The 15,543-nt window shown below is 38.1% G+C and overlaps 1 protein-coding gene across 23 annotated transcripts in view; it reads left to right on the top strand.

Annotated features, from left to right (window-relative positions):
* HHLA2 (HERV-H LTR-associating 2) overlaps window positions 1-15,543 on the top strand; it is a 144,343-nt gene that overhangs the window by 74,123 nt on the left and 54,677 nt on the right. For 7 of the 23 annotated variants that reach the window (XM_021070440.1, XM_005670242.3, XM_021070448.1 and 4 more), the window contains one exon: window positions 11,542-11,693. The exons of the other annotated variants lie outside the window; for them this stretch is intronic. The gene's annotated coding sequence lies outside the window, so the exon portion shown is untranslated. The remainder of the gene's footprint in view (window positions 1-11,541; window positions 11,694-15,543) is intronic. 23 annotated transcript variants of the gene reach the window in all.

Below are 15,543 nucleotides of genomic sequence, written 5' to 3'. Positions count from 1 at the left end.
ACTGTGTACTAACATGCCCAGATACAAATACTATTTCTTGTGTAAGATTTTGCCATCACCAAAATGCACTGCGGATTTGGTAGATGGTTATAGTTTATATATCTTCCAGGTTGTTTTAAAAAGATAAAGAGTTGAGAACACTTAGAAAATTCTCTTATTTATTTTCCTCAGTTTACTACATGGAAACAGGCATGTGCATCTGCATATAGTATTTATACTTGGAAAATTGTTCTGCTCATAGCAAACCTGTATTTTTTTTTCTAGCTATTTGCAAGTGGTTGAGAACAACACCTGGGAGTTTTGTCTTAGTGTTTTCTAATAAGCGTATAATAATTTTGTTAAGCCTCTAGGGACAACCTTTGCCTAAACTGTCTCTTGAGTGGTCCCAAGTACTGACACAAATTGACAGATAATTAAGACACATGTAAATGTGCCCGCTAAATTTGAACCTTTGGTTAATGCTTAATTATGTTATTTAGCGCATGGCAAAACACTTCAGATGATGACTAACATTTTGAAAATAACAAGTAATATCAACTATTAAGTATGATTTATCCAGATGTATGAAAGGGAAAATGTAAATTCAAGCAAAGGGAAGGTCCTGCCAAATCAGCCTCTGCCAAAATTATTAATAAAGTGGAACTCAGTTCTTAATGTTACCTTTAAAATCCTCCACTTTTTCCCTGTCTCTTTTCATTTGGAGCTGGGAATGAACATTGGGAGGTGTTGTAGCTTTCAAAGTTTGTCTCTTCCAAATAGGGACTGAACTAGAACTGCAGCACATGGTATACATTTGACTTCATTAACTAAGACCTGGAATGAATTTTATTACTTCTGGGCCCATCTAAAGAGATGTCTCTGTCTCCAAACTAGTTTATTCTATATGATAGCAGAGAAAGTGGACGACACACAGCTGTCTTGGTAAGCTTATGTCTCATTTGATATGAACAAAAGTGTCCAGATGCTATAGCAGCTGTATTAGTCACCTCTCTGTTACTTCAGTTCTCTTTCTGTCCTTCCCCTAGTCCACTGTGCATCACAAGTACACATATGATGCACAAATGGGAACTCCATTTCCCTGGCCCCCTTTCCCTTTGGCTTTTTGTAGGTTCAGCCACTAGAAATCACAGGCAGAAAATTGGAGTGCTGAAGGGGGGAAACCAGACTATTCCCTACCCCATAATTACTTCCTGGGGTATTTCTTTTTCATCTCCTAAAGGTTCCAGCCCCCTACACCAATGCTAACACCATTTTCCATTGTCCCTCCAGCTCTGTGGGTTGTAGCAGCTTTTGTTACTGCTACTGGGTTGCCTCACTCATCCCCATTGCTCCCACCTCTCCTATCACTCATGTGGCCAATTTCCTGTAATTAATTTCTTCTTTGTGGAAGACCTATGGTTCTTCCTCTTTCTTGGCATAGACAACTAGCTATGTCAATGGGCAGGTGTCAGTATGAGCAGTAGCCTCTGTTGATGTACTGCCCAAATTTTGTTTTCTGGGAAGGTAGATCCCACCCCCAGCTGTTATTGGCTCATGAATGCACTCTTTTCAGGAGAATTGCCCTTGCCCAGAGATGCCTGGAGGCTGTGTAATCCCACCGGGGATGGCCCATGGCCAATCACTGATTCAAGTAGGATATAAAATATTGACCCCTTGCTCAAGGATGACCAAGACCAGTGTGTCATTCATGTTCCAGTGCTTCCTGTGCCATTTTTTAGAGACCAGACTTAGCCAAGCCCATCTTTCCTTGGCTTCTTTCCTGTCTCTGTCCTGCTTCTCTCACTTCTTCACAGCTTTTTCTTGAGAGTATACACTTAGAAAATCAATTGCATGAGAATCCCCAACTCTGGCTGTGCTTTGAGGGAACCTGACCTAAGAAGGTATAATTTCATGGAGAAAATCAGTTAACCTTATGAGCTGGTTAAGTGGAAGTTGTGAACAGAGCTTCAACTACAGTTCATAACAGGTTAGTGATGGTGAGAATGAAAAAGGCAACAGCTGGAGGATTCTTGGAGGAATTTGCAGTTGCTGGAGAACTCAGAGTTTTAATATGTAGAAAAAAAAAACAGTTCCTTATAAAAATAAGAAGGTTTAGAAAGGCTAGATGTTATAGTTAAAAGCTAATACTGTGCTTTTGACTATGTGAATGGGAAGCCCCAAGGGTTTTGAAGAGTAAACATACCTGGGGGGTGATTAAAAAATGTGAGTCTGATCTAAGACTAGATATATAAACTCTGTGAGGCAATTAAATGAAGGCCATTTTTCTTATATTTGAATAGGAACAAAGTTCTCCTCTTTCAGAAAAATTCTCTTGTATCCCCCTTATGACTCAAATGATTTTTAGTACAAAATTATTATTTTTTAATATACTAGTGACCCTTCCATGCAGCATGTCATTTTGGTCTTCAGTTAATGAAAACATGTCTTCCACCCTTATTAACATGGGACAAAATTTTCCAGCTTGATAGAAAACAAAGGCAACATCAACACTGAAATTTTGTAGCAGCATTTTAACATAGCATCCAGGAGACTGAGAATATAAGTCATTTCATCACAGAAATTTAAATAAGTTCCTCACTGTCATTTAGATAAGGAGGAATTAATCTTTGGACCATTTGAAGGGAGGGTAGATGGATGAAATCTTGAGGGGGACCCTCTGATCTGCTTTCAGGGAGACTCGGGCTACAGCAAAGATTGGTTTAGACAGAAGACAAGACTAAAAAAAAAAAAAAAAAAAAAGGAAGGTAAAACTGAAATCCAGGGGGACTAAGAAGACCAGGAACAAGAGAAAAAAGGTCAACACAGCCAGTGCCTTATTGGTTAGCTCACCACCTTGGTGACCATGCTCAATTCTTTGGGACCTTTTGAGGAACATTAGGAAAGGTGCTTCAGAACCATTAGCATTTATCCCTTCCAGTCCTCCCGTGGACATCTCCTCCTTCATATTTTTTGGATTGTGACTGCATGGGAAAGCATAGGGAGAGGATTCCTGTGGCTCTCTCACTTCCTGCTTCAGAACTTCTAGGTACTATATGGTCTCTGGACAAGGTAGTCCAGGCTGCATCTCCAGTCAGCTGGTTAAACCTTTGCAGAGTTGGTTGCTGCAGCATGGACAGAGCAAGAGGTTTGCTAAGGTACTGAAGTCATACAGGCTACTAAATGTAGGATGCAAAGATTTGATCTAGAGTAAGGCCTGGCTCTACCATAGAAACTAATCTCTGTGACCTTAGGCAAGTTAGTCTTAAATGACTAACGTGAAAATTGGGACCGAGAGTGTTTAGGAACTGACCTCCCATCATACCCCCTTGCAGGGCTAAAATGACTTCATGAGAGCCCTCACATTTCTCCCCATCCCCCAAGTAAATTCTCCCTAATTTGCAAAGGTAATATCTTTGAGGGACTCCGGATAGCTTCACGGAGATGGTACCACTTTCTCTTCTGAGTGCACATTGTTCCTAGTGAAAGTCTAGCACTAACCATGTTCCATGTAGTTGTATATCCCCGTATTTCTCCTGGACTGGACTGTATGGGACAGAGACTGATTTTCTCTGTTTGCCACAACACTGGCAAGTTGGCAATCAAACTGTTGTTCTAACAAGTACTATGAGTACAGTTCGTATTAACTGTGGTCTTAACAAGGAGACTAAGAGAGAAAAGTGGTGGAGGAGGAAGGGGGCAGCCATCAAACTACACTCCATATCCTTGTGAGCGCCTACGTTGTCACCATGAGCAAAGCAAATCTATGGTCCTGCACTGTTTTCTTTGAAAAAAGTTTTCTCCACTCCCACCTCCTTAGACTTGCTCTTTTCCATTTTGTGGCTTCCTTCTACCATTTGGTAGAATCTGTTCATGAAGGTCATGGCTTCTCAATTTTTAAATATGACAAGGATATTACTGGGAGTGAAGGGGGTCAACAGGAGAAGGGGAGGGCCTTGACTTGGCCCCAGATTTCTTAGGGACCAGACTGGCTGTACCCACAGCTCTTTTTTCCATGACTCCCGCAACTTCCTTCTGTCACAAGACAAGCTGGAAAGACAATAGAAAATAAGGAGAGGGTAGTAGGATGTGAAAAAAAATATGTACCAAAAGCAGACTCACAGATATAGAGAACAGACTTGTGGTTGCCAAGGGGAAGGAGGAAAGAATTGGGAGGTTGGGATTAGCAGATGGAAGCTATCATATATACGATGATAAACAACAGGTCCTATAGTATAGCACAAGGAACTATATTCAATATCCTTTGGTAAACCATAGCAGAAAAGAATATAAAAAATAGTATCTGAGTCACTTTGCAGAAATTAGTACATTATAAAACAACTATACTTCAATAAAAGTTTTTTTCTTGTTCTTAAATTCTGTACCTACTATAGAGCTAGGCATTTTACTTCATCAGGTTGTGGTGGGGATTAAAGAGACTATTTGTATCCAGTTCTACCCCCAATATCCATTTTTCAGATGAGAGAAGAGCTTAAAGACTATCAAAGTATTATAACTAGTATATATAACTCATATTATCAAAGTTCTATAACTAGTAAGTTTTGGAGCTGAAAGTAAAAAACCAGGCCTAACTACAGAACTCATGGTTTCACCTTCCTCCTGCTAAAACATCTACTGGTACTGACAACAAAGCTCAGGTATCCCCACCAGGAAAGGGGCCTGCCACTCTGGATTTGGGGCTTGCCCCCCCTACTCATCTGAATACAAAGTTGCTGTGCCAACCAAGAAAGATGCCAGGCTCTGTGCCAAAATTTCTTTTCAGCTCTTCAGAAGAACAAATGCCCTTATTTTCCTAGATGGGTTAAAAATGATGCTTTTATACTTGCATTAAGTCTTCCTTCAGAGCCTCACCCTGTGAAATTAGATGAAATTTAAGGTGGCTGACCTCGAGGTCAGAACTGAGCCTGGGGTATTTCATACATATGCAGTGCACATTATGTGGCTCTGGACATAAGAATGTTGGCAATTGGAGAATACTTAGGTATGACAGAGAGAACATGGCCTCCCATTACACAGAATGGGAATAATAGTCTGTTGGTGCTTCAGCTTGTGCCTGGGGGCCATGTCAGTGTGTTGCCTCAGGGCTGTGCAACTTGCTCCTTTATCACTTGACTCCGAGCTCATCCTCCTGTTAGTCAGTATCTCCTGCAGAGGCTGTAGGTGCAGAGGAGGCACTTTGTCCTCACTGCTGCTCATTCTCAATGTGGTCTTGGGCAAGTCTGTTAACCTCCACTACAGCTCATCTGTCATGTGACAGGTCAGGGCTGGCTGGCATTCCAAGAAGCTTTCTACTCTATGGATTTTCATTTGTTTGGGTAGGCAAGCCATTAGATAAACTGAGGTGATTTATCTTAAATAGTAGGAACTCTCCCTCTGGAAACTCAGAGGGCTTTCCTCTGAGAAAATGAAGCTAGGCCAAGCAGTACAGGTGATGTCTGCCTTAGATGAGTAATTAAGCTAGTCAGGGATTATTAGCCTATGTATAGTTTGGGCTAAATCCTTTTCATTAGAAAACAATGTAGAATTAGAAGATTAATTGGTATTTGGCCCAGTTTTAAGTATTATTTATCAAACTAGGGATGGCTAGTCTGATCATTTTGAATGTTAAAAGCAGACCTACAGAGGCTGGTTTTCATGAGAGAAGAGAGTCTTGAGGCTTATTCAAGTTATTTGGAAAGTATGTCAGCTGGCAGCTGGATTTTCTTGATGTTTTAAAAGGACATATAATAAGCATAAATAGAAATATATGTGGTAGTTTTCTTAAGATTGGTTGTTTTTAAACTAGACTGCTATACACTGCATTTTCTTTTCTCTTGTTTTTCAAATAGCTGTCCCTTAAAACTACCTTCATTCAAAAGCTTGATCTGTTTGTGTGGTTTGAATGTGGTTGATGTTTATTTGGGTAATCTAAGGTAGCAGAAGAGGAATATATTTAATCATCTAACCTTTACAATAAGGAACATTTGAAATGTCAGCATTTTATTTCAGGAACAGGTGAGCTATTACACTAAAAGACCTTTATTTATTTATTTACACCCTGCACCTTTCTGAAAAGGAATTTGAAACAGCTTAGAGCAGCTTATAATAAAGGGTAAAATAATATGAAAAAAATATGGAAGAGGAAACAGAATAAATATTCCAGCCATGAAAGTCAACATAGTTGCTGTGATGAAATATAAACCTCTGTCTAAGATTCCAGGAAACCAGGCAAGGCGAGAAACAAATTGTATAATCTTTAATATTCAAAATAAGAGAACAAGTTCTTCTGGTTCTTCAGATCTCTAAGAGAGCACGTTATATAGGCAATGTTGGTTTAATCTATTCAACAAATATTTAAGCACTTATTATGTAGCCATATCTCTGTCAGGTACTGGAGGCAAAACTATGCAGATATGAGTGCTCTTCTTGTGATGCTCACAGTCTATAGGTGTGACAAACATTAAACCTATTGCTCTACAACTAATTGTATTTTTCTTTTGTCTTAATTAGTGAAATAATAATAATTCTTAAATTTGCTTCAGTGTCTCTGGCTTAGCATTCTTCCCTGACTTTCCAATCTGAGACCTGAAAGATGAGTAAGCATCAGCTAGGTTAAGGAAAAGGAGAAGAAGGTTGGGTGGAATGTAGAACCTGGGAGCGGTACCCAGGACACTGCAAAGTCAGGTGGTGGCGGGCATGTCCACAATTCCCCAACATCCCAATCCAGCTTTGCTTTATCAAAACAAGGATGTGGGTCTAAGTAGACAGATTTTATTTCTTGAGAAATATTGGCCTTTTATTTTATTTTTTTTTAATTAAAAATTTTTTTTTGTCTTTTGGGTTTTTTTTTTTTTTTTTTTTTTAGTGCTGCACCCGCAGCATATGGGGTTCCCAGGCTAGGGGCCAATCAGAGCTGTAGCTACTGCCTACTACGCCAGAGCCACAGCAACACCAGATCCAAGCCGCATCTGTGACCTACACCACGGCTCAGGGCAATGCCAGATCTTTAACCCACTGAGCGAGGCCAGGAATTGAACCCACAACCTCATGGTTCCTAGTCAGATTCATTTCCATGACACCATGATGGGAACTCTGGCCTTTTATGTTAAAATTACTATACACAGTAAATTACATACTTCAAGTCTCCTTATTTCTTTAATAAAACTTGGAAACCGTACATTAATTCCCCAAAAATTAAAAAAAAAATTGATCTGTGAAATCCAAAAAGCAGGAAACATTGATCTACATAGGATCCTCTACAAATATGGCTGGAGAGCCATCTAGAAGAATAACAAAGGTTTAGAGTTGAAGCCTGATTTAGTGATAGGGTTTCCTCAGGAACCAAGGTAATGTCTTCTAAGCACATAAGCCATGGCTGCCCTGGGTAATTACTCAAATTAAACAATATAAAGCACATGGCTCATGGGAGATTGAAATCTAGGTCTTGTTACTCTCCTCAAATCACATACCCTGGTTTAGGGCAGGGTCTCCCCGGAAGAAAGGGAACCTTTTTTAATAGGAAGACACTGTGGCCAATGGTAGCAACATCGTCTTCCAGTGATCTGGTTTGATCCGAGGATAGAACTTAACAAGGCTATAGGAGTGTATATGGCATGGACCTAGAATCTCTGTGACATTCTTTAAGCCAGGTATTTTTTAATGTATACAACCATTCGCTACCCTCTAATATGGGTCTAAAGTGCTAGCTTCTGCTGATTAACGATGGATCTAGATAATTTAGAAATTAAGCTGGCAAGTGGAAATATGAGTAGCAGTAAGGAAAGAAGGCGATATCTTCATGTCCCAGTCATTGAGATAGGTGCCTTGTTATTTTACATATATAGTACAAAAGTTTACCAGAAGAATCCTGCTGAGTCCTGTCCTTGAGAGGATAATTTAGCCTATGATCCAATGAGATTGTTTCTTGAGAAAAGTATTCCCCTTAACTATAGTCCACTTTGAATTTAATCCTTATTGGAGCATTATTTTTCTTAAGCCCTCTTTATAAAGCAAAATAGAGATGGTTCTGTTTCAAAGCTTTTCAGAGAGGGTATAGCTAGTTATCAACAATAGCCATGGGAAAAGAAAAATCTTAACTAAAGGTCTGCTTTCATTAACGTGGTCTACTAAATATGCCTCACAGGATGAATTAGCTGCAAAACCATCCATAGGTTATGGGGTAAATTGACCTGTTTCATGGAGTTCTTTTATAATTGACCAATTATGTTGGAGATGGTGCTGAAAACAATGACTTGACTTTGCTAATGTTTGGTCTAATTGCTGGCAGTAAGTAATTACTCAAATTACTTTTTTCCCCAAACATCTTTTTCTTCACATTACACCAATTCATGTTCATTGTGGAAAAATTAGAAAATATAGATAGGAAAAATGTCATTCATAACCCTCTCCTGTAAAGAAACAATATTAGCATTTTATTCATGCTTTCAAATATTTTCTACTCAAATATATTTTGTGTCTATGTATGTTTTTTAACTAAGATGTCAGGTGTGGTGATCCTGCCTTTTACAGTCTACCTCCAATCAGCTTGTACTAACTACCCACTGTAACCCCCAAGTCATGTGGGAAGCTTAGTGCACATCCTAAGATTTCTGGAATTGCACAGGGATGTTGTCAACCATGGTTACATTTCTTTCCTCATCTTATGGATGCTTTCCTATTTCTCCTTTCCTCATTTTCCAAAACACATGCAGTGTCACTCACAAGGCAGTATAAAGACCTTTGGCTCCTGAATGACTTATTATTTTGCTCTTTCTCAGTTTCTTTGCTCTTTTCTTCTTCACATCTCCCACACCACAAATTCCAGTTATTTCTTACTCACAGTGCCTTAGGAAAAGGCCTTGATAAGATGGTTGCATGGGGGTTTAGGACCTGAGAATGTGGATGGGAAAGAGGCAAAGTCTCTAAAGGAATTCTAGTAAAATACTTAAAACAAAACAAACCCACCATATAATGTAATTGACTTTAAAATAAAGACTGGGACCATGCTATGTTCACATTGAATACACACACACACACACACACACCACATACATCTAACTATATTGTCGAGAACAAATTGCAGCAAATTTGGCTTCTTTGCAATCATCAGATGCTTTTTCCTGGTTTTTTGTTTTTGTTTTTTTCTTTCTTGTTTCCAATGATTATTGGTGAGGGCGCTAACAATCATTCTTCTAGATGGTTTGCCTCAATCTGAATTCTGCCACATATACCATGACAGCTAGGAAAATACTCAGGTCTCCTGCTGGGGGTGTGTAATTGGCTGGCAGTGCAGCTGCTGTGTCTCTGAATCTACCCCCTCATTTGCACTGATGTCATGCTCTCCGTGGCTGCTCCCAATCACTGAGCACAGTTGGAAGTGTTAATGCAGGCCTTTTGCTGCTTTATGTGTGACTCCCCAGATGGACGACTGGCATAAGAACTCCCCATCAGACTGGTTAAAGCTTTCCTAGAACCCCACTGTAATCTAAAACTCTTCCCACTCAATCTTCCCTCCCTGTCTTCTTCACAAGTGTCAGAACTTCTTAGTCTAAAGGTCTTCTCTCCCTTCTCCAGCTCTCTCCTCTTCCCTCATTCATGGGTGAGCACCCCAGTGAATTTCCTATAATAATACTCTCTTGGCATCTGCATCTCAGAAATACCCAGCTACTACAGGCATTTAGCAAGTGACCATAAAGAGTCACAAAACCTGTTCCTGCAAGTTTGGTGAAGTACCCCATAGGTATTCAAAGTTCCCTGCCCAGCAGGTTTATCAGGGGCAGATGATGAAATAGTCCAGTGTAAGTGGATCTTGTAGGCATAGGCTTCTATTACACTCCTGTTTATGCAAAAGCAGATATGCTTGTACCTTTCATCAGTGAGTAAATATTTTTAGCATCTATCATGCTAGTTGGCAAGTCCTCCGATGCTGATGGAGTTCATTATCCTTGAAGTATTTGCAGTAGCTGCTTCTAAAACTCAGATGCCTGCAGTGCCTACACTGAACGATTCATCAAATATTAACTAACCACCCCTGAGCAGTAGATTAAAACCAGTGCATACACATGTTGTATGGTCTATGCTTAAGTATTTTAAAGTAATTCCAGTGTAATGTGAATTTTATCCATGTTAGTGTGTCAGTAAATGGATCATATCTAATGACTGCCTAGTGGTCAATTGTATGAATATCCCACTTACTCTAATTAATCTTATAAGAACTGGTGTTTTGGATTCCTAATTTTTAACTCTGAGTTGCTGATTTAGCAAATCTTTGTGTATACTTTGGGCATTGTCCAACTTTTCAAAGATATTTTTTTAGAAGTATAATTATTGTGTTAAAAAACATGCACAGTTTTAAGGTTTTTGATATTCATGCCAAAAAGTCATCCAAGAAGTTTTTTCCAGTTGACAGTCCAACATTACTGTATGAATAGGCATATCTTTATCCTTTATTTTTTTGCATGTGAAATTACTTGTAAAATATAAATGTTCAATTCAAAAAACAAACAAACCCCTTTGAATTCTCCACTCAGGTTACAAAATAGAATTTAAAATCCTCCAGTGTTTGTTGCTTCAAAGCATTCCTCTCCATGCCTCCCCTCCCCACAGTGTGGCAAATACAAAGCGAGTTGTGTGAGGTACTCCAAGGCAAAATAAATTGAATGGTCTCTGGGTCTTAGTCTTCTGCTTCTTGGGAGTTTACAAGAGGACCTTCTTGGGGATTCAGTGGGAGAAGACCATGCATGAGTTCTCAGAAATCTGAAGCTAACCATAGTCTATGAATTTGGAGGGTCTATAGTGTAAAACAGGTACTAAACATCTGATCTGCAGGAGTGAAATGAACCACCCTGGGTTTCTTGCTTCTAAGCTCACCATGGCCTTCCTTCAGCTCTCAGAACTAAATGGAAGCAGGAAACTTCAGTGTGATGAAATAAATGTCCACAGTTGATATAGGCAGCAAGACTTGGAGAAAAGAGCCAAAAACTCTTCAGTAAATGATCAAGATCACCATATTCTTATTGGACCAGGCTCTCCAGGGCATTCATCCAGGTGTTTATTTTGTAAAAGACTGCACCAAAGCAGTGGGGATCATGGTCATATATCCTGAAACATGTCTGCTTACACTCTCATTGCCCCAAGCTAGTCGAGTTTTCAGTTAGCATTTTGGGATGTCTCCTCCTAAGAATTTCTTCATACCTCTTATATTTGGAACTCACTTTTTCCCTTGTTATGTATTCCTTTTTCTTGGTTTCTGCTTTAATTTTGGTGGAGCACATTTCCAGTAGCTTTTTTTTTTTTTTTTTTTTTTTGGCTGCACATGCAGTATGTGAAAGTTTCCATTGCCACAACAGCAACCTGAGCCAGTGCAGGGACATCTGATCCTTAACCAGTGTGCCACAAGGCAACTCCTCCAGTAGCTTCTTGAGAAAGTGAATAGGCAGTAAATTTTTTTTTTTTTGAGAACATCATTCTACCCTCACAAGGTTTGAGTGTTTGACTATAATTATAGGTTACAAGTCATTTTTCTTTAGGATTCTGGATTGAACTCCATTTTCATTTTGCTTCCAGCGATCCTGTTGCAAAGTCTAAGGCCATTGTGAGTCCTCATCCCTTCTGATCTTCTTTTTCTTCCTGGAAGCTGATGGAATCTTCTTTTCCTCTAGTGTTTTGAAATTTGAAATGTGTTTGTTGTAGGTATTTTCATCTACTATTTCTATTCAGTAAGTATCTGCAGTTTACTTTCTGTTATTCTGGGAAATTTTCTTTTTTATTGAAGTATAGTTAATTTACAAGATGTTATCACTTATAAGTAGAATCTAAAAGACAAAACAAATGAATGAATACAATAAAACAAGGAGACTCACAGATATAGAGGATAAACTAGTGGTTACCAGTGAAGAGAGGGAAGCAGGGGAGGGGGCAAGATAGAGTTAGGGGATTAAAAGAAACAAACTCCAGGGAAATTTTCTAGAATAATTTTGAATTATTTTCAGTTCTGTTTCCTATTTTTCTCCCCATCAATTTTCAGGGGTTATTATCACATTTTCTTTGTTTTCTTCCCTTTTTCTGCCTCTTCTCTTTTTGATCTACTTTCTGCCTCTTCTCTTTTTGATGTACTTTCAGGAGACTTCCTCTACCTTCTAATCTTATAATGACTTCATTGGTTATGTTCACAGTTCTAAGCTCTTTGTGTTCTAAATTTTTAGGGCATCTGGTTCCTCTTTTACAGATGTAGCATTTTCTTATTTCTCTGAGGATGATAATAATTTTATTGCATTTGGTTTTGTTGATTCCTCCCCCCTCCTATATTACTTATTTACTTCAAGATGTCTTTTTTATGAGGGAGATCATTTTTTTTTAACTTCCATCTTCCATGATAGGAACTTTCCTCAGGTAGCTGGTAATATCTAAATGTCTGTTTAATATTAAGAATGGGGGACAGGGATCTAAAGTTCATCTGAGGCTCTGAGAGCTTAAACAATGGACATGCTAATAAACTAAGTTCACTGTAGACTGATCTAGATTAGGGAGGGGGGGCTGTATTCAGTATTAGGTATGCATTGGACCACTCAATCCTAACTTTTACCCTAATTCTAATCTGTGCCAGGATCATCACTCTAGATAACTTACTTTTAGTGTTGCCAAAAAAATAAGCTTCTAGGTTTCTCTCAGAGTTGGGAGAGGAAATTGTACAGCAAAGTAAAATAGAGGAGGGAATCTGGAAGGTTTAACTTCTTAAATAGTGTAATAGAGTGTGCCTCCATTTTTTTCATTTTTTAAGGTCACATTTAGTATAGTTGACTTACAGTGTTGTGATAATTTCTGCTGTATAACAAAGTGATTCAGTTATACAGGTACACACATTTAAGATTATTTTCCCACAGAGATGATCACAAAATACTGGGTAGAATTCTCTGTGCTAAACAGTAGGTCCCCGTTGGCCAGTCATTCCATGTTCCTCAGTGTGCATATGCCAATCCCAAACCCCCATACCCCCAGTCCCTCCCTACCCCTCCCAAACTGTCCACTTTGATATCCATAAGTTTTTTAAAGTCTGCGAGTATGTTTCTGTTCTGCAAATAAGTTCCTTTGTATCCCTTTTTTCACAAATAAATGTTATCATATGATATTTGTCTTTCTCTGTCTGACTTCACTTAGGTGATAATCTCTAGGGTCTAGCTGTGTCGCTGCGAATGTCATTAATTCATTCTTTTTTAGGGCTGAGTAATATTACATTGTACACATGTACCATATCTTCTTTATCCATTCTTCTGTCGATGGACATTTAGGTTGATTCCATATCTTGGCTATTATAAATAGTGTCACAATGAAAATTGAGGTGTATGTATCTCCTTGAATTATGGTTTTCTCTGGATAGATGCCCAGAAGTGGGATTGCTGGATCATATGGTAGTTCTATTTTTGTTTTTTGGGGGAACATCCCATACTATTTTCCATAGTTGTTGCACCAATTTACATTCCCACCAACAATGTAGGAGCGTTCTTTTTTCTTTACCCTCTCCAACATTTATTGCTTGTAGACTTTTTGAGATGGCCATTTTGGCTGGTGTAAGGTGGTACCTCATAGTAGATCATCTGCATATTTTTTTGATTGGGTTGTTTGTTTTTTTAATATTGAGCTACAGAAGATGTTTGTATATTTTGGAGATTAATCCCTTGTCAGTTGCTTTATTTGCAAATATTTTCTCCCATTCTGTGGGTTGTCTTTTCATTTTGTTTATGGTGTTCTTTGCTGAGCAAAAGCTTTCCGTTTAATTAGGTCCTTTTGTTTATTTTTGTTTTTATTGTCCTTACTCTAGAGAATATTCAGCCTATGTTTTCCTCTAAGAGTTTTATAGTATCCAGTCTTATATTTAGGTCTAATCCTTTTTGAGTTTATTTTTGTGTATGGTGTTAGAGTATTTTCTAATTTCTTTCTTTTACATGTAGCTGTGCAGTTTTCCCAGCACCACTTATTGAAGAAACTGTCTTTTATCTATCATATATTCTTGCTTCCTTTGTCATAGATGAGTTGCCCATAGGTATGTGGGGTTCATTTCTGGGCTTTCTGGCCTGTTTTTTGCCAGTACCATACAGTTTGGAAGTCTGTAGCTTTGTAGTATAATCTGAAGTTAGGAAGCTTGATACCTCTAGCTCCATTTTTCTTTCTCAGGATTTCCTTGGATATTAAGGGTCTTTTGTCTTTCTATACAAATTAAAACTTTTTGTTACAGTTCTTTGAAAAATGCCATTTGTAATTTGATAGGAATTTCATCGAATCTGTAAATTGCCTTGGATAGCATAGTCATTTTGATAATATTGATGCTTTCAATTCAAGAGCATGGTATATCTTTCTATCTGTTTGATTCATCTTTGATTTCTTTCATCAGCATCTTATAGTTTTCAGAGTTCAGGCCTTTTATCTTGTTAGGTAGGTTTATTCCTAAGTATTTTTCTTCTTTTTGATGTGATGGTAAATGGTTTCCCTAATTTGTCTTTCTGATCTTTCATTGTTAATGTATAGAAATGCAATAGATCTCTGTGTATTACTTTTGTATCCTGCAACTTTACCAAATTCATTGATGAACTCTAATAATTTTCTGGTAGTGTCTTTAGGATTTTCCAGGTATAATATCACGTCATCTACAGACAGTGATAGTTTTACTTATTCATTTCCAATTTGGTTTCCTTTTATTTCTTTTTCTTCTGATTGTCATGGTCAGGACTTCCAAAACTATGTTGGATAAAAGTGGCAAGAGTGGACATCCTCATATCATTCTTGATCTTAGCAGGGTTTGTTCAGCTTTTCACTGTTGAAAATGATGTTAGCTATGGGTTTGTCATATATGGCCTTTACTATGATGAGGTAGGTTCCCTCTATGCCCACCTTCTGAACGGTTGTATATAATAAATGACTGTTGGATTTTGTCAAAAGATTTTTCTGCATCTATTGAGGTTTTTATTCTTAATGGTTTTTATTCTTCAATTTGTTCATGTAGCGTATCATGTGATTGATTTGCAGATACTGAAAAATCCTGCACCCCTGGTTAAATCCAAGTAGATCATGGTGTATGATCCTTTTGTTGTATTGCTAGATTTAGTTTGCTAGTATTTCATTGAGGATTTTTGCATCACTGTTCATCAGTGATATTGATCTGTGATATTTTTTATGTGTAATATCTTTGTCTGGTTTTGGTATCAGGGTAATGGTGGCTTCATAGAATGAGTTTGGGAGTGTTCCTTCCTCTGAATTTTTTGGAAGAGTTTCAGAAGGATAGGTGTTAACTCTTCTCTAAATGTTTGATAGAATTATCCTGTGAAGCCATATGGTCCTGCACTTTTGTTTATTGGAAGTTTTTAAATCACAGTTTCAATTTCAGTACTTGTGATTGGTCTGTTCCTCTTTTCTATTTCTTTCTGGCTTAGTCTTGGAAGAGTAAACCTTTCTAATAATTTGTATGTTTCTCCTAAGCATATAGTTTTACTGGCATATAGTTGTTTGTAGTAGTCTCTTATGAACCTTTTTATTTCTATGATGTCCATTGTAACTCCTCCTTTTTCATTTCTAATT

Source organism: Sus scrofa, chromosome 13 (genome assembly GCF_000003025.6).
Source record: "Sus scrofa isolate TJ Tabasco breed Duroc chromosome 13, Sscrofa11.1, whole genome shotgun sequence".
NCBI lineage: Eukaryota > Metazoa > Chordata > Mammalia > Artiodactyla > Suidae > Sus > Sus scrofa.
Note: the sequence above shows the minus strand (reverse complement) of the source record. Positions and strands in the feature narration are given on the sequence as shown.